Source organism: Coturnix japonica, chromosome Z (assembly GCF_054131305.1).
Source record: "Coturnix japonica strain WE chromosome Z, WE-NBRP24, whole genome shotgun sequence".
NCBI lineage: Eukaryota > Metazoa > Chordata > Aves > Galliformes > Phasianidae > Coturnix > Coturnix japonica.
Genome location: NC_140702.1, coordinates 10,481,989 through 10,502,155, shown reverse-complemented (window position 1 = coordinate 10,502,155; position 20,167 = coordinate 10,481,989). Strand labels below are relative to the sequence as shown.

The following is a 20,167-nucleotide window of genomic DNA, read 5'->3' as shown; positions in this document are numbered from 1 at the left end:
ACAGAAAAAAGGCACTGTATCAAAAATGCATTTTTCTTGAGGATTAGTATTTCAGAACACCATAAATGAAATTAACTTTTCATAAATGTAACAAGCATACTTTATTCAGGATTTAAAAGAAAAGTGGAGGAGGGCATGTCTGAAGGATGCAATATCCTCAGTTCAGTGCTACCCAACAGATCCTGTAAAAGCCCAGTACTGCCCAGTCCTGTGTGTGTTGTAAAGCAAGGCTACAACAGAAGGCGGAAAGCCTTCCCCTCTCAGCATTCTCAATTTCCACTGGAAATACAGCTCACATGCATGGAATTAAATCACATACTTAGATACACTTCACTGGTCAAAAACTATCTGGACTTTATTTTGAACATTACTGTTGTATACACTTAAGAACTTGGACTTATTTTAAAATAATAATAATAATACGAAAGCATAAACTATTTGAAAAATAAAGTATATTAAAACATTATAATATATTTACTTTAGAATACCTCAGTAAAACATTACCTTCAAAGGCAAAATTACCTAAGTGCTACTTTCCTTCAGATATTTATTCAAAATTCAGCACTCTGCTAGATTATTTTATTTGAGAAGTCATGTAAGTTTCCTTCTGATTACTCTTTTCAGTCTTCAGTGTGCTGAATGTTCTGTTTTTAAATCAGAATGCTCACAGGAGAGTGAAGATAAAAATCCCAGCTCTCCAACATTCAACATCAGAAATATGGAATCACAGAACTGTTGGAAGGTTGGAAGGGACCCTTAAAGGACATCCAGTTTGACCCCTTTACAGTGAACAGGTACATCAAGTTGCTCAGAGCCTGGCCCTACTTAACCTCCATAGATGGCGCATCAGCCACCTCTCTGTGCAACCTGGTCCCACACCTCACCACCCTTACTGTAGTGCTGTATATCTGTAGCAGATTGCACCAGGTGAGCCAGGTACTGTGCATCAACTGAGGCACTGCGCAGTGCAACGAATGCAGGACGTGCAGAGACTCCAGCATCACGAAAAAAAATACCTGGGTATTCCTTTGAAACACTCAGGTCTTTATCTTCATGCAGCCACCTGCAGAGTACAGCAGTGTCTGGAAAGCAAAAAGCTTATCTGCTTGGAAAGTAAAAGATGTTCCTATGATAGCAAACAATTGAAAAACTCACCTGGGAGTGTCCAAAGCACCACCCTCACTCTCAGCTACATTCAAGGGTCACACAAACCTATGGCAACAGGGCTGGAGTTGTTCTTTATGTAACTGAAGGGAACAAAATGAAGGTGAGGAGGGGAGTATCTGTCAGCCTGGCAAAAACACTGATCACTCTGCTCACCACAGACGGGGCATGGACTGGAAGGAAAAGCTGGAATTCAGGCAGAAGAGGAACATCATGAAGTAAAGCCTGTGCCCAACAGAATAAAGCTCTCCTGACTGCTGGGACTGGCGGACGGAGGAAAAAGCTCCACTGTTTTTATTTGGGGAACTCTTAAGGCCAATGAGCTATCACTATAAATCGTCCAACATTCAATTACTGTTGCACTTGAACTGAGATAGCTGACTATTTAGTGACCCAGAAAATGTGTCATTCTCCACAGGACACAGTTCTGCTAACCATTATCCACCTACCTGCTGTTACTCTTGAAACACACTTTTGCTGACTACAGCAACTACAACTGCTTAATTCTGTTTTATTTCTGCACATCAAATATCATCTTGGTAAAATGAATTCCTGTAATTAAAATGCTTAGCAGAGCTGAGGAGCTCCATAATATGGTTAAATGATGCTGGAATATTATCACATTATGTCATTTACAGCTTAAAAAGTATAAGCTTATACTTTAGTACGGAGTAGACATTACATCTGCAGTCCAAAAATCTGCATGAAATGTTGAACTGCCAGGATCAGAATCTTGACTAGAATTAGTTGATCACATTAACTACAATGGTTTCTACTCAAAGTTAGAGTCTTATTTCTCCTTAGAGAGTTACTCCTTTTCAGTCTCATTTTTTGTGCCTGGTTTATCCACCTGTCACCATGATCAGCTTTACCAAAATTAACACTCTTTGGAACCCTATTCATACTTTTGTGCTGTGGCACAATTAGTATTAAAATAATAATCTCTGCATCTTATCTTCCCTGCATTGCTTTTGATGACTAATTTCATCTTTGCTGGCAAGACCCCTGCATTTTGGGACGTCATGCACTACAACTGCTGCTGTTCAGCCTTTCTGATGTGTACATAGGTCATTCTGAAAGTAATGCCTCCTGTTTATTTCTATGGAAACTACAACAGATACAAAGAGCACAATAACTCTATTTGGTAGGGCAACGTGTCAGCTAAAAAACACAATTTTTTCTGTATAGTCACAACCATTATCTCTGCATTTTCACCAGCAATGAACAAGAGCCTGCATGTCATGTTCATAGATACCTGCACCAGTGGAGCTGACTGCTGTCCCTGTTGCCACTTCTGTAACACACCACTGACTCCACACTGTGCTCACATCCACAAATTTGTTTCCATCAGTGTTCACAAGAGTCATTGAAAGTCAGTGGGTGCCATTTTATTCACATGAAGGAATTCAGTGACACACCTTTGCTTCATCCACACTTCCACGTCAGAAGCCACCATGTCAGATTGCTGCATTGCTGCACCTGCTAACATCAGTCGCATCACATCAAAATGTAGGGGAATATTAGCAGGAAAATTCATCCTATACTGCCACTGCACAAACATCCATCCTGATGTTGCAGGTGAACATCATAAAACAGGAGGCATTACTTTTGGAGCAGCCTTCATACATTTGTTTCTGTAGGTTCTCCAAGTGCAAATTTCACACTCAACAACTTTTTTTCTTTTTTGCTTGTCTGCATCCTGCCACTGTTGCTTTGCATGCATGCATTATATTTCTTTGTGTATTATAATGTATGCTGTAAGTTCACACCCTTTTCTAGACAACACAAGTTTCTTGAAAAATCCCTATCAAACCTACAAATGCTGTCACTCTGTTTTTATAACAAACAGCCCTGCTTCTCAGAAGTGCTGCCATCTAACTACGAAAAGACAAGGTGTGATAAGGGCAGGTCATGAAAAAAGGGAAAGAAAACAATGTTCTGCAAACAAAAGATACAAATCATTAGGCAGCTAACTCTGGTCATGATCAATTTTGGTATTTTAAGAATAAACAAGGCACTCTGGTGCTGTCGGAATCTAAGTCATCTAACCCACCTTATTTCATCAGCAACTACTTGGTCGCATACCATTCAATACTGACGAATGATGTTAAGGAAACATTCAGGCAGGAGGTGCTTACAGACTTTCAAAGCACACTTCCTGGCTTTCCTTTACTACATTCAATAGTAAACACAAGCCAAGTTCCTCCACGAAGACAAACAATATCAGTTTGCACTTTGTGTGTTGTTGCTTGTTTTCGCTTAAGTAGCTGTTTGGCAGTCTAATAATATTGCAAATATCCATCCTTAAGAAGGAACAACACAGCTTTTGCATTTAATTTTTTCTCTCTCTTCCTAATGTTTGTTAAATAAGTACTGATCTTCTACGGCAGTGTAGGCAATCCTAATATTTCACAATTGAAATTAAAATAGATGGATTTTTGGCTCCTGGATACCATCTGAAGGCATACTGCTTTACTTGCTCTTACTGCATACAACAAAGTTCTGCCAAATTTCAGTATCTGGTATTTTTTTAGACAGAACAGAAGTCAAGAACATCTGTTACAGAAAATAAATCATAAACATTTTTACCTTGAAAATGTTCAAGTGAATGAACAATTTCCATCAACTTCTTATTCAAAAATATTTTGAAATGTTTATCCAATGAGCTTCACTGTCGTGGAATTAGAAGTTCTAAAAGAGACCTGAGGGCTACTGTAACTACCTGTGTGCTACTATAACTCCAGAGTTACCATGATTTACATTAGAATAGGATGTAGCCTTTAATTTTTGTGCCGAATGGCATCAATTAGATACTGGTGAAATTGTGCATAGGGAAATGCATTAGGAATGGCAGGGTTTCACATGGCATGAATACCACAGAAATAGCCTACTGTCTCCAAGAATGCTGGGGTTTTAATTTTGAAAGGCATCGCTGTTCTTCTCATGTCCAAACTAAAGCTGAAATCACACAATTCTTAGTTCATTCCATTCTCTCCATCCCCTCCCTCATCTGAATCAACCTTTATGTCTGACTGAGGCACTGATCTTTCTGTCTGACAAGACATCATGAAACTGAAATGGTGTCTGCTTTCTGCTTAATTTATAGGAATATTTTTAGAGTGAATACATTTGAATAGATGGTACTAGAGAGCTTTTTATTTATTTATGTATTTATTTATTTATTTTAGCAGATGAAGGTGACTAGAAGTTATTTTAAACCTTCCAATTAAAACTGCTCTGCTTTTGTGTAATTGTTGCTAAATTGCCTCCCCCCACTACAAGGCCAAATGTTGGGGGTGGGTTGGGGGGGGAGGAATGATTCCAGAAAGAGTCCAAATATATGTTCAGAGTGGCACAGACAAAACAGCCATCTGTGGAAAATGATGGATTTTGCACAGATTTATTCTGTCTACTGCCTTTACTGAGAGATTCTGAAGAACAGCCTTCGAAGCTGCAGCCGTACTCTTCAGAGACAGATCACCAGGAGCAGCACAGGTCTCTCCTCAAAAAAGGAAAGCAGTCACAATGACTCTCTGGGAAATCTGGAAGACTATTCTTTGTCTCAGCCTGCTATCTGAATGCAAAGTGAGGAGCATGTTGCTCTTCTACCTTCAGATTTATCATTGAAATATTCATATTCTATTGAGGTGAGATATTCTAATTATTCTATTCACCCCTCAGCCTTTGTGCTTTTGCTTTTAAGAACGTGATAACAGTAGTGTTTCCTCTTCTGATACCGTTAATAGTATTTGCCTTTACAGAAACCACTTTGAAAGAAGCATTTGTTGGAAAAAATCCCTTCCTGCCTTTGGAATACCCACAGCTCCCATTCAGGATTCCAGGCAGCAGATGAGCTCTGTGCCTCCCTAAGTGAGTGCTTTTTCAAAACATGTCAAATTACATTAAAGTTCAATTGACCTATAAGTGTCCTCCTTCACACGAAAGGGTGACCTGTTCTTCCTCACAAATTCAAAGGCTTTCTAATGGATCTGACACAGGGCTTTCTCTCCCAGGGAGATGCACTTGACCATAGCTCCCCAATATCCTGTCTACCTATCACCTGCTTCAAACCCCCCTGCCTGGCAGAAGGTCCTTCTGTCCATCAGCACGGATGAGACAGACCACAGTGGTCAGCATGATTAAATCTCAGCGAATAGCAAGCCTGAAAATGATCTTCTTGTCTAAACATGACTTAATTCACAGTGAGGCAATAAACACGCTTGTAATCAAGCTCAGAAACTTGTTATTCAGGAATGAAATACGACATTCATGTCAAAAACTTCTGTATCATTTCTAGTGATACTGACATATTTTACTCCAGAAATAAGTGCTATATTAAAAATACAAATTATGTCAAAGAATTCAAGGCGTTAAGCTGTGATCACCTGTGTATTTATTAAAAAACTGCATACTATCAGTTTGCTGCTACATAACAGATTTTTCTGTGTTCATTTTTTGCTAGTCAGGAACTGAAAAATACTTTCAGACATGAAAATTCTTCTACCAATATCAAAATAAACCAACCTACTATATTCAGTTTCAACAGTAACATGCACTACCTTGATAAAACCTCCTTTTAACTTTTATAACTACTGTAGCTCAAGTGTCACCCTTGTATTGACAGTAATAATATACAAAGTTATTCCTTTTGTTTCCTGCTCATATACTTTCTGATTAATGAAATGCAGCACAGTATTTTACTATGATGAGCTCTCACTGCAAAATTCCATACCAAAGATTAGGGTGGGAAAAAAAAAAAAAAAAAAAAAAAAAGAGAGAGAGATTTAAGGATGCAAAGTGAGGCTGTGAGTAAAGCATGAAGGAAAGTCAAGGGCTGATTCTGTTATTGCAAAGAAGATGCACAATCCAAAATGGTACATTGCTTGTGACAGAAAATGGAAGTTTTTTGGCACTGATACCAAAAGGAGACAACAGCTCATGCAGGTTTGTTCAAGGTGTCTTTGTCTTCTGTAACGTAGGAAATGACTGCAGAGTAGCTCTACATAAAGTTTGCACACACAAAGAAATCTTTAAATTCTGAAGGATCCACTTTTTGTATTTATGTACCACGTTGCATATGATTCTAGTCACTCCATCACAACTATTCCAGTTTTCCTTTTTAGACTGAAGAACAGTGATTACAATAGCTTTTACTCATATTCAGGCAAGTACATCTGGTAACAGTAAGAGATTTGAGAAATCTCAATTAATTATACTACCAAACCCCTGGATGAGGTTTTTTAAAGAGTAAGGAGTACCACCAACAGCAGAAGGGAAAAGTACTCTGTCATTCAGAATTGATTTTTCTCCTCTATCATTGTTCAAGAGTTTTTATTTTTTATTATTTATTTATTTTTTGGTCAATATACAGGTGCTACTCCATCAAATTCTGTAAGGTTACATATTAAATACTGTCGTCTTAAGAAATTTGAGTATGTAAGACAGTGGCAAGACCAGTTAATTACTTCTTGATGTGCACTGCATGGACATGAAACTTGTCTATATCTGATGATATAAAAAATGCCATTCTCCCTGGATTGCTTAAACTGGAGCTAATCAAAATGGTAAAAATCAGATCACACAACAGTGTTGAACATCTGGGAGATAAACTATGTCAGCCTGGCTACAGGAACGCAGTATCAGCAACAGCCACTGTCAAATGGCCTTCATTTGGCTGGTGTTCATTCAGTTTACAGAATCACAGAATCACATAAATGTTGGAAGGAACCCACAAAGAACATTAAGCCTGGCTTCACACAGGACCACCCAAACCCTATGTCTGAGAGTTGTGTCCAAACACACCCTGAACATTGGCAGCTCGGAGCCATGCCCACTGCCCTGCAAAGCTGAGCCATGACCACCACTCTGGGGGGCAAAACTTTTTCCTACACCCAGCCCGACCCTTCCCTGATACAGCTCACTGCCATTCCCTCATGCCCAGAATTAAAGCATAGCACTACGGCACCATCAAAGCATTCTCTTTGGGATGGCTGTTCATTGAAGAAAAAAGGAAAAACAACTCATCAGCCAGACTCTTACAAAGCATACTTAGGAGGATTTCTGGTCCAATTAGCATTTACTGATTAGTTAATGGACTATATGAATCACTGAGAAAGAGAATTCCCACACAAAGAAGCCAGATGTGAGTTCATATTTGTCCAGGAAGAAAACTGATCTTTAATCAAGCTTCTGGAATAAAGAGCTGCTGGGACCTTACATTAGAAGACACAATCACAAGGACAGCTTCCTGATTCGTATCTTTTCATCAGAATTTTCTTGTTTTTCATTAAGAATCTCTAAATAACAAATTTATAATTTCTGGGGGTAGACAATTTCATCTTACAAAGCATTAGACTTACATGGTGACAATGAAAAAAAGCATTACTTTACTTTCTTAACTTCCATAAGAGAAAGTATCGCTTTTATGCCTTACCTTAGTAATGATTTTTAAATTACTAAATGAGGACTTGAGATGCCTAACAACTGTGCAAGAGCTTAGGACAGTTTTTGTAGTATTCTAATGCTAAATCAAAAGTACAGAGAAAACTCTGACAACATCAGATTATGCAAATCTACAAACGTGATGTACTATGCCATTGGAAATTCATAGCAAGAATGCCAGGAAAACAAGTTAAGTAGGTGGTATTGAATCTTCTCAGAAGGAGGAAGACAAAACGTAGAATGAAAGACAATTTGGTTCACAATAATTCCCCAAACCTTTTTAAAAGCAGAATGATCAAACTGCAACTCTGAACCTCGCCTTTTGGCTGATTAAAACCATCTCATTAGCCCACACAGGATCATCATCATAAGACGTATTAGTCTATTCTCACTGACAGTGACTTATTGCCAACTCCAAATTGAATATTGATGTTTTGCTATTGAAATGTCAATGCAAAAATTATACATGGCTCTCTAGAGTCAATGGCACCTTGAGATTTAACTATGCCTATGACCAAAGGAAGCTCAGTAAGTCAGAACTGGCCAATTCAGATTAAAAAAGTTTTTAGATCACAACTAAACACTCCTTGTGAGTTATGTTTAAAAACGTTTGTGTGTGTGGAACAGGGAAGCAACAACTCTTATCTTGCACGTGATGTAGAAAGACCAGTACTTGTAAGCTGCTGTGTCATGCATAGATGCTTCAAAATCTTACTCACTGTCTACACTGTTGTCTCTTCAGCTCACAATGAGCCAAATATACCCCAGTTCAACAATTGTTTATGCATACCCTTAAGCCTTCATGAAATGTGATACAACTTGAACACAGAAAATGTGTTCAAGGTTTTGTAAAATTATGGCTTTGGTCATCAAACTGCTTGATTGAAAATGCCTTCCCACGTTTGCCATTTCTGAAGTCTCAAGATAGATACAACCTGTGTGACATAACACAAAGTCTTGGATGTTGCACCTGCTCCCCTTTGAAACGCACTGTCGCACAGTTTTCTAACAAGTCCTGTTGTTCACAGCTGAACAACCTACATGGAAAATCATTGAGCTTTGGGTCTTCCTTAAAAGATTTCTTCTACTAGAAGGTGAAGTGAGACTAGCAAAAATGTGCAGCCTTTTTCAGTATTTACAAATGGCTTCCATCCTGAGAAGGTGCCTAGAAGGAAATGCAGTTACTTTTCCTTTTACAACCACCACCCACATCTCATAGCCAGATTTCACTCACAGCAAAGGCTGATTCACCCATTCCCCCCCCGCCGCTATAGAAATACAATACATTAAAATGCACAGCCTTGGGGTTCAGCTTGTTAAATAAACGCTGAAGAGCAGAATATTCACTCCCCCTCTTAAGTGCTAGGAAGGCTGCTGATTTTCTTTTTCAAAAGGGCATATTTTCCACCTTGAATATATAGCTCATAGTGGCACTTCTATCAGGAGGAATAACTCTTCTGCTCAGCAGTTCATTTAAAACCACAAATTTGCAGCAGCTTTTGCATAGCTTCTGGTTTGACTCTTTTTACTATACAATAATAATAATAAAAAACTTTTGAAAACCTTTTTTCACCATGTGCAAAAGAGGTAGTTTCAATAGCAGAAAGATTCAGGGAGGAATGTTCTTTCCTACACACAACTAAAACAACTTCAAAGATTAAAGTCACAGGTGAATCAAGTCTTAAAGGAGAGAGAATAATATTAAGTCTAGATCGTAAACTAAGAAGGTATTTAGGGACATAATTATCTTGGCAGAAGCAGCTCTGTCTTCCATGGTAGCAAAATTAGCTATACTGAAATAAGCTGTTTTCCAGGAAATATTTTCAAACTTACAAAACTAAATTTTCCACATATTTTATGTGACTACTTTTGAAAGATAAATGAAGTATAATTGAGAATCGTATCTTAAAGTATTATAAAGAAATACACTTAAGAGCAGGAATAAGACCCTTTCATTTTAAAAAGTGTACAGCAATAAGGGCTGTCAGGCATAGCCTTGTACATCTAACAGTCACTTCTTGTCTCTCAGCTAATAAAATCTTCCATAAACACAAAATCACCAAGAAACACAGAATGCAGACCGTTTCTCCTGACAGAAAAAAAACATGCATTTACACTCAGCCTTACATCTTCAGGCTCTGCTGAACTCTTCATCTATTCAGACTGATGGAAATATAGGAACAGTAGCTTGGAACTCACAAATAACTCAGATCACAGCATCATTGTCTTTTTTCCTGAGAGAAAAGCAAGCTTGCTAATGAATCTAAAGCATCATACTGTATTCATTTTAAGGCATAGGAGTATTTCAATACAATTCATTGCTGAAAATGCCAGTGAGACAATAAGCAAGGGTACTTTCTTCAACAACTAGAGGCATTATAAGGTCACATACTTATAATATTATAAATTGCATAACAGTATAAATTTAAAATCAATTAAAATAGAAGATTTACCTTGCAAAATCCAGGATCCATGGATACAAGCAAGAAAGACAAATAATTTACTGCCACGGTTTCCAGCTCTGCTGCTCGCTTACTAGAAAACAAGAAGAGGAAAATCCACTTAGATTTCTAAGTTGTACCAAGGTTTTAGAAATGGCAATGTTCTTAGCGAAATTCCTTGAGACGGTCTGGGGTCATATTCTTTCCAAGAAGGAACAAAAAAGATGTTGGAGCCATAAATGTCTCTGCTCAAGTAAAAAGCAGAGGCAAGTGAAAGCCAAATAATACCAAATAATACTGTGTATTCACTGGTGCTCATGGGGAGCAGGTAACTGTTAACCACAGTAGCTTACAAAGCAGCTGACTAAGGGATCTGAAGGTGAAACTGACACAAATATTACACTTAAAAGACAGAGAAAATAGAAGTCTTTCCAGAAGGATTAACTTTTTTCCCACTGGTGATGGAAGCTGGCTCCTCCACAGCCTTTTCCATCCATGTCTCCAACTCTTCAGCCATGGCACACTGAATTGAAATCACAATTTCCCATCTGCCTTTATGGAACACATAGTAAAAAATCTACTCAAAAGCAAGGATATAGGAGTTAAGAAAAATGCTCACTTTTTGTTTGTCAGGACCAGAATGATTCCTTGTAAAGAAAACAAACCACAGCCTATACAAAAATCCAAACCACACTGATACCAAAGACTATGAGTGACTGTTATTTCTGAAGATTAATCTGAAATAGATGCCATGGGCTCTTTCAATCAACATGGCCCTGTAAGCCTTCCAGAAAGCAAATGAAGATAGCAAAATACTTTGGATCTTGCCATAAAGAAAATGTCTTTCAAATACCGGAAAAAGAATACTATGCACCTCTTCATAAAACATATCGTGGCCTGACAAAGATTAATTTGAAAAGTGAAATAACAGCAAGAAAAAATAAGAAAACAAATGTTCTTAACATTTTAAACTCGACTGCACAAACCTGCTTCCCTGACAGAAAAACTTGAGTTCCTCATTCACCTCACCAGCACCTCCTCAGAGATAAATTCAGCACAAGATTTGCTCCAGTTCCCCATTAGCTCCTTAGCATCTCATTTTCAGCCATCTTACTCCACAAAGGCATGTCAAATCGTGTGAAAATGAAAACTTCATACATTGTCTCTTTTAATGCTGATCTACAATGGGATTTAGCTGAAAATATTATACGCTAGACATCGTTATTTTGAAGAAATGAAATAACTCAGCAAATAACATAGAAATCCACCTCTAGGATTTACATGGAAAGGTTTAGGTGCAGGGATGCTGCAGGCAGTGGAGGTCTATCCCTACACCCTAACACCCACTGCTGCCAGAGCCTGGCCATGAGTGATGCTGGGTGTTCTCTGGGATAGCAGACTGAGGAAAACTGCTGCACAACAGCAGCTTGGAGAGCAGCTTGGTGAGCTGTGTGAGAGAAGTAAGATTCAAGGTCATTGCAGGGGGAGGGCAGGAGGTGCTCCAGGCATGGAACAGCAGCCCATGCAGCCCAAGAGAGGCCCACAGCAGTGCAGATGAAAAGAGCAAAGAAGGAGCAAAATGTGTGAGCATGCCAAATTCTGCGTCATCCAGTGCAGCTCAGCATGGGGGTAGGAAGAGGAGGAACTGGGAATGAAGGGGTGAAGCTAAAATTGTAAAGTAGAGGGTGGAGAAAGGTGTTTGTGGACTTTTTTTCCTCACCATCCCACTCCATTTTTAACTAGCAATAAATTTGGAGAATCTTTGCTAAGCTGAGTCTGTAACTGATAAGTGATCTCCCTGTTCTTACCTCAACACACTAGCTCTTTTTCTGTCTTACTTTCTATACATGTCCTGCTGAGGAGTAAAACAGTGGCCCGTGGTACTCTGCCAGCGCATTCACCACAGCTTCTCTTACGCACTCCTAGCAATTCACAGAATCACAGAGTGACAGACTATCCTGCATTGAAAGGGGCACACAAGGACCATCAAGTCAAACCCCTGGGACCACACAAACATAAAACCATATGTTTTTATTATGAAAGACAGACAGAGGTGTCCACTCCTATGGAGTGATGCTGCCACTAAGTTTAAGCCATCATTTCGAGGATATGTAAAAAAAAATATTCTGTTTCAGTGTTGTTCTGTGGTAAAGGCTACTACAGGACAATACTGCTTTGGTGAGAGCAAATATTTGACTATTCAGTGCACGCGCTCTATTATTGATTGGAAACACAGCTAGGGAGCAAAGAGTATAGAAACTGTGCCACCACTGCAATGTCTGAGTTCATTATTTTTGGACCACTTTATTTGTTTCAATGAAAGGTATTTTCCTTCAAAAGAAAACACAGCTATGTTAAGAATAGCAATCTTTCCATGCAGCTTTCCCACAGAAGCAGGAGAGCTTTCACACTGTGCTGGAAGCGTGTCTTGCAGTCTAAATACATATTCCACTGTACCGTTCTATAATGTATTGAATTCCTGAATGTATTATGTACTATTAAGCTAAATAAAGAGCAAGTTTCAAAGATTCAGAGCTAACTCACCTGGTGGTTTTAATGGAGAAGGGGAGGAGCAGTATTTGAACTCATAGCCTTTACTTTTTTCAAGTCTTCACTTCCTAGGGGATATTGTAACTATTTTTGAATTCTGCCTTCTGTTACTTTGGATTCTTCTCAGACTAAATATGGAACAAAATTAGAACAACCAAACAAAGCCATACAAATAAGCAAACCCACCATATCTCCTGAAGTTTGTTTCGTTTATTTTATGCTAAAGCAAATGGGAACTATTTTAAATATTGCAGGCACTTCCCTTCATTTTTTGCTGCAGAAATCACAGATTTAAAATAAAAATCAATCTTAGACTTAGGAGGCCAGGGAGAAATTAACTCTGAAATGTGCTTCAAAGGACACCTTAAGCAGCCTAATTTCTGTCCTATGTAACATGCAGTAGTACAGTGGAGTATTGATACCAAAATCTACCAAAGGGAGAAGCTCAAAAATCAAAATCCAAATGGCAAAAATATCTGTCTCTATTATATATAGAAAGCATGTTTGTGAAACCATCAGCTTAATATCCAAGAAGGAAACCCAAATGGAAAACAATTATGAGACACAGATGAGAAAGGAGAGGCCAGAAGGAAAGTACAAAACAAACAAAAAGATGCCTTTGATTCTTGGACTGTGCAGAGAAAACTCAGAACATTTTTACCAATCACAAGATTTATGGCAAAAAAAAAAAAATATATATATATATCCACAGGAATTACCCTTTGTTATCTCTAGAACATTTTACCTAAATCTGTGTATTTCAGTGCCTTAACTGCAATCTCAATCAAGCTGATGCTTGAAGGAAAATGACAACTGTCACAGAGATGATTTTGGAAGCATCACAATATCAAACAGGGATTCACCAGAGAACACTAGCAGGGACAGCTTGGAGATAATACAGAGATTTCAGAGCAATACACCAGAGCCATATAAAATGAATGAAGATTGTTTTGTTCTAAAAGCTCAAAATAAGCATGAGCATCAGGAAAGTAAGTTACATGGCCTATACAATCTAAAATATAGCAAACATTAAAGGCCACAGAGTTAAAATGTGGAGGTGCAACACAGCTGAAAAAGCTTACTGCTTTAAGAGTTAATCTGTTATATATCTTGTATGTTGAAAAGGAATAAAAATCCTATTCATCCTATTAATAATCCTATCAATACAGCTGAATGCTGTATCTTGACAGCATAGTTAATTAGTTTTATGTATAACTTAGGGGAAAGGTTTCAGGCATAAAATGATGAATTCTTTTGGCAATACAATACTGTAAGGCTAGTGGTGATGTTTTCCCTCAAACAAAATCACAGACTTTTTCAGAAGACTTCCAATGGGCACTTACAGACAATACATTAAGATCATCTGCTTGTTCTGGAAGTCTGTCATAGTTCAAAACATAAAATGGATAGTTCTCGTCAGGCATTACAGAATTGAACAAATAAAAACTCCCATAGAAGCCTAGGGCAATTGGTGTGGGTTTATTGTTCTTTAAGCAGATGTATTAGATTGTTTGCAATGTACATTAAGCTTAGAAACTCTTAAAAAAACAACAACAAACAACTAAATGAGCAATCAACTGTAGAATTAAACCATATCCCAAAGACTTGGTATTGAAGAAAGTCTTCTAAAAAAATCTGGTCTGTAAACATGACTATTAACAGGACTCTTCACCATCAGATTTATGAATATGTGGCAAGAATCCATTTTTCTGCCCTTAGCAGAGTTGACAAGTTGTGCCAGATCCCTGTAACCCACAAGTATTTAATTCTCCAGTAATATACTTCTTCTAGCAAAGGGGAGTTTCACTAATGAAATGGAAGTGTAGCTTCATTAGAGGAGGCATGACACTCAAATGCCCGCTGTTTCCTATTCAAAGTTACAGGACACACTATGCTCTGTAGACTTGCAATTGTGTTTTAGAATTTCAGGGCCTGCACAAGAAAATTCTGAAAATTAAAACCAAAACAAAACATTAAGAACAGACATTACAGTGGCTGCAACTGGAACTACTGAGCTTAAATAACAGAAAGAGATTAAAGTTTCTCTGGGGAAAAATGTTTCTACTTCTAAGCATAGTTTGGTGCTGAAATGTACAGCAGTTGTCTGCTGTAGTCTTTGCTCACCAGATGTTTTCATTTGCCCACCTCTAGTATCTCCAATAGCAACACTGATCACAAAGATTTAATGTGAGTTTCTCATGTAAGAATGCATATTTAGTTTTTGCTATACCAAAGTGGTCCTAAGTTAGTTTCAGATCTCAAGGACAAGATCATGACAAAAACCAATATGTGTAGTTTCAGTGAGACCTAAAATCAGGCCTTGTACATCACTGCAACAGTCAAGTCAGGAAAAATCCTTCAGTTAAGCTGCTGATTGTTGGCTAGCCCAGGTCAGCATGGTTAATCTTTTATTTTTTACTCAGAGAGGACCTACGTCTCTTTTAGGTCAGAGAAAAGTACAAAATACATGGATGCTATTTATTTTAGACAAGAATACATAGAGCAATTTCAGAACCATTGGTATGGCTTAACAAAATTGAACTGTTCCTAAAATCCATGGAAACTTTCAGTGACAGAAGAACTAATCAAGGGCTTACTTTGATCACCACTTCTCCAGCATACCCTGACACAAATTTGAGTTGCCTTGAGACTTAGTCTTTGTCTTCCACACTCGTGATTCACACTCCTTATTCACAGTCATATTTGCAAGTTCCTGAATTAAAAAAGTTACACCTATAAAATACAGTAGTTCTTCAGTACACATACATAAGATGTAATGCATTTTATAGCTGTAATCTACCTGTAATGTAATTGATATCTTTTAGTAGTATAAAACAGAATATAGAACTGTCACTATAACTAAATCAACTTTATATGAATGTTCTTATACAAAAGCAAAATGTTATTTGACCTTGCACTTGTAAGATGATGGATGATTCAAGTGCAGATCGGATTCATTTTAGTAGACTATGTTTATAAAATACATGACATTTGTCTTCAGATTGGGGAACTGAGCTCTTGCCCCCAAGGTTTCAAGTAATCTTAGTGGAATTGTAGTCTGGAAAAGCATACCAATACATTTATGCTTTCCTTACCCTTTGGCAACATTAGTTTCAGGATAAGAGCTCCAGCAGCAAATATTTTGTTCAGTAGTCAAGGGCTTGGTGCAGCTAGTCAAGCAAATCGAAACACTCAGAACTCCAGATGCTTCATTTCATGAATTCACCCCAAAGCAAACAGATTACCATCTGGGCATATGAAACAGAAAGATAAAATACACACTTAAATTAGTTTGTGATTGTGAATACAGTGCTTGTAGTTTTAGTACATATAGGAATAATATTATTTTAAGAGATAAAATACTATGAATTTCAAGTGCTTTCTGCCTGAATGGTATCTCAGATATTAGATTTTGATTGGAGGTTTTGGATGAAATCTTACGTATTTTAACTCAACTGTTTAACACTCCAAGAAGATACAGAACTTTGTCCCAACACTATTGATAATATCCGGTCTAGTGATTTATTTTTCCAATCGCTGTACTTCATTTTATATATTCAGAAAATGTACTGAGCCTATTTAAAACATATTGCTTCTGAGAATGAACTTAACTGACCCCCAAAGTTGAACTCATTTCCCCAGGAGGCCTTTACAAAATCTTTTTCTTATCTACGTATGGGTTAAAGGTTCACACTGTAAATACATACAAAACAGATCATAAACTCTTCCCCCATAATTTCTACACAAATGTACTTCACCCCTTGTAAAATCCTGAAGATTTCCTGCTTTGAATACCTATATGGAATCTTGGACCCACTGACAATCTTCCATCTAGTCTAGCTGGGCTTATACCTCACTCTTCATGTTTTTTGCCACAGGAACAAATTTCATTGTAGGCTAAAGTTTGTAAAGCAGTGTGGCCTGAAATCTGGCCCAGGGAAGTCTGCATCACAGAACAAATGCATCAGCAAAACACTGAGCAATGAAGGATCTGAATTTCAGAGATGAGATAGCCAGTCCTTTGTGGACAGAGAAACTCCCAGCAAAGGCATTCTCTGTGCATGTGTTTCTCCACTGTCTTGCCAGATAAACAAGTCATTGGAATAGTGATGCAGGAGGGAGAAACGTTTCGGGCTTAGGAGATTACGGATTTGGTGCAGGTAAACTGGGCTTGAGCTAAATGCTCTTGAATCCTTGCCACCTACAAATGCTTAAGGCTCTGTACTGGGAGAAGCACCTTCCATCTGGGAAATACGCAGATCCCATTCCTATCTGTACTGCATTTACAATAACACAGCTCCTGCAAATTCCCTGGTGCTTATTATGTAATCAACCCTCACATTGCTGCAATTTATAATCCCAGTAAATATCCCAGCTATCTGTATTGGAAAATTAGGGGCAAAATATTTCAACTGGCATCTAGTCCTAGAGTATATTAGTTAGTACATTAGTAACATTAGTTCCTAATATTAAAGGAAGCTGCATTCTTTCAGTTGTGTAAGTTGTCATAATCTTTTAGTGGAAGTTGTTTCTTTCTTTTTTTTCTAATGGTGCTTTAATGGTGTTTTTAGGCAACACACAGCAAGATGTGCCATGTCATAAAGGCAAGCACGATCATCAGTAGTACTTTCACACATCTAGGACAGTATTGATCTAAGAAGTCTTCAGATTGAAGAAAAAGACATACTGCAAAACAATTAAAAAAATGAGAAGAGAGAATGAAAAAACCAACCGTATTGCTGTTTTCCCACATGGGTACAAAGTTTATCTGTTAATGACCCTCCATAAGCAATCCAAATGAACTCCTAGGAGTTTCTACAATCTTGATATGTGATTGAGATTGGGAAGAAAGCTTAAACTTCTCTAGTGTTTGATTTAGGGATACAGTCTAATTCCACAAGATGCTTAAACATGCGCACGGCCCTAATTCTTCTTTATGCAGACAACATAGCCAGATACTGAGCTTTCCACCCCATGGTAATCTGAGAACTCTTCCTCTCGTGACTTTTAACACTAACACCAGATGTATTAGGGATTATCTATCTGAGAATATTTTCATCCTGTTTTCAGAAACGACTCAACAATTACAGTCTCTTGAACTTAACAATGAAACAGAATCATGGAACAGATCTGGAAAAGCCTATCATTTTCGGGAATGAGGAAACAGATTTACTACACCAAATCCAATTTTTCTCCATGACCTTGGAAAGAATACATTAACGGCTCTAAAGTTCAGCTCACCAGTTGAGACTGATCTGTCGGACTTTCATGACACAGGAAAAGGTTTGCAAGTTAAAGATCTACTATAGTTTCTGAGTTGGCTTTTGTGATGTAAAGTTTGATGCACTTCAACTTAGCAAAATTGTCTGATTTCTTCCTCCTTCTAACCAAATATGAAAAATGGCAATGCAGGAAATCAGAATGGTCATCTTGAATAAAAAACTAAAACTTTTTTTCCTTTAAGCAATGTCTTTTAAGAGTTGTACTGATCTGTCCAATACACTTTTAAATGGGCCAAAGGTTTGACAATGGGCAAAGCATCTTCCATTTAGTTCTCATAGACATTAAACTCCTACAGTGAAAATGTCCAAAACAGAGGCAAGCCCTCCTCCCAAACACCAAAACACTGACTGTTCCTTCATCCTGAAACTGGAGTGCAGTGACACTGCATTCATAGTGGAAAATACAAATAAATAATAAATAATAAATATGATAAATAATAAAGTACTACTTCGACAAATAAAAACAACCCAACCCTTTCATTCCAGCTCAGTGAATGAACATGTTGTGATTCTACTACAGTGACTGATATTTAATTATTAATAATCTATAAATATTATAGAAAATACTGACTCTACTAGAAAGCATTGTTGTAATGCTAGCAAGAAAGAAAACATTACTTCGAATGGCCCTTCTATTTGCATCTTATACTGAACAAGGCCTTTCTACCTACTGCAGTATTTGATCTAGTGAAACAAAGATAAAATTCTGAGCCATATAACTAAAAATGATTGGTCAGTACATACACAGGAAAATATTTGACTTTTTCTCTCTCTTTTTTTCTATGCAAAGGAAGCAACATTTTTCAGAATACTTTTGTGGCATCTGACACTGTTTTTGGTTTTGTTTTGTTTATAAATTACAATTATTACTTAAGAAATATAACAAACTTCACATTTTTTTCTTAAGAAGGGGGAAAAAAACCAAACGTGTAAATATCTGTGTTTATTGAGAACTAGAAGTTAATAAGATCCTGGGAGAATTTAAGTCAGTTACTGTGAAGTTCAGGCTTGACAACCAGGATAAGTAAACTCTGAAATACTTGTCTTCTGCCACTCTATGCTGTACAGCTCCAAACTGCTTCCTTTCTCTCAGTCAGAAAGTAATTAATACAGAAATCTTGAAAGAAACTTTCTAAACTAAAAAAGTCAGGATCCATTCGCCCTTTCCCCAGAGATACGCATGGCGTTATTGTGATGGATTAAGAATGCAGCAGTTACTGAGTTACTTTTGAAGAAATATATCTATATACCATGTTTGTGGGTTTTTTTGATTCTTCTTGTTTTTTGGTTTTATTTTTATTTTTGTCTGTGTTTATTGGCAAAGGTAAGTGTTCAGCTGAAAGTGTAAATTATTTCTTTTACAATCTGGTACATTGAGTCAGAAGTGTTATAAGCTCAAAATATGTCTGTACGTGCATCATAGCAGATTTTATGGCCAACAGCAAACTGTAAGTAAATACAACTGCAGAAAGAAACCAGTCTGACATATTGAATAAACTTTACTAAGTATACAAAAAATGAATATTAATCACTCGGTGTCATTAAGAAATTACATGGAGGTCCATAACTGTCAGCATTTACAGTCTGAATTCAGACTTCATAACTGCCTTTGGTAGTGGCTATAAACTACTGTGTAAGCTTACATTAAGAACTCTACCACTTTAAGTGACTTTATTTCCATGATCTGCACATACCAATTTCTTCATGCTACTCAGCTTCGCTGAGATTGTTTTTAAATAATGTGAATATTTGCTTCTGCTAACTTTAACGCTTAGTATTGTTATTTCCAATCCCCACCTCCCACCCCCTCCTGATCTAAAAATCTAAAATAAGAGTATGGATAGTTAGGCACAAAATAAGTCAGTTCAATGTAAGATACAGCAGATAGTTTCAGTAAGTTAATATTAGCTTTGAATTTAGCCATTTGAATACTTCCCTATAAAAAGAAGTGTGTAAAACAGGTGAAACCACTGTGGGCAAGGATGGCTATGTAAACAGGCCTTTCATTTTAAAAGAGACTAAATATTATAAAAACAGGTTAAAATGTGTGTGTGTGTGTGTGTGTGTGTTTGCGGGGGAGAAGAGGGAGGGAAGAAGTATTAAGTCATTTATGTTCGAATACAAAAAAAGTAGTAATTCATTTAAAAGTATATGAATTAAATAGCCAGAATTATTGTTTGCTTTACATCCAAAAACATCCTCAGGTACAGCAGGCTTTCTATAATGAGCTTTTATTTCTGAAAAAAAAGATCAACGCATATCCAGAAGGTGTACTATAATAAGAATACT

The 20,167-nt window shown here is 37.4% G+C and overlaps 1 protein-coding gene across 7 annotated transcripts in view; it reads right to left on the bottom strand.

Moving 5' to 3' along the window:
- Positions 1-20,167, bottom strand: part of LINGO2 (leucine rich repeat and Ig domain containing 2) — a 454,439-nt gene that overhangs the window by 275,536 nt on the left and 158,736 nt on the right. For 4 of the 7 annotated variants that reach the window (XM_085528789.1, XM_085528791.1, XM_015849935.3 and 1 more), the window contains exon 2: positions 10,059-10,140. The gene's annotated coding sequence lies outside the window, so the exon portion shown is untranslated. Of the gene's footprint in view, positions 1-10,058; positions 10,141-15,691; positions 15,845-20,167 lie in introns of those variants that run through there. The other 3 variants (XM_015849936.3, XM_032441226.2, XM_085528790.1) reach the window with 1 other exon arrangement.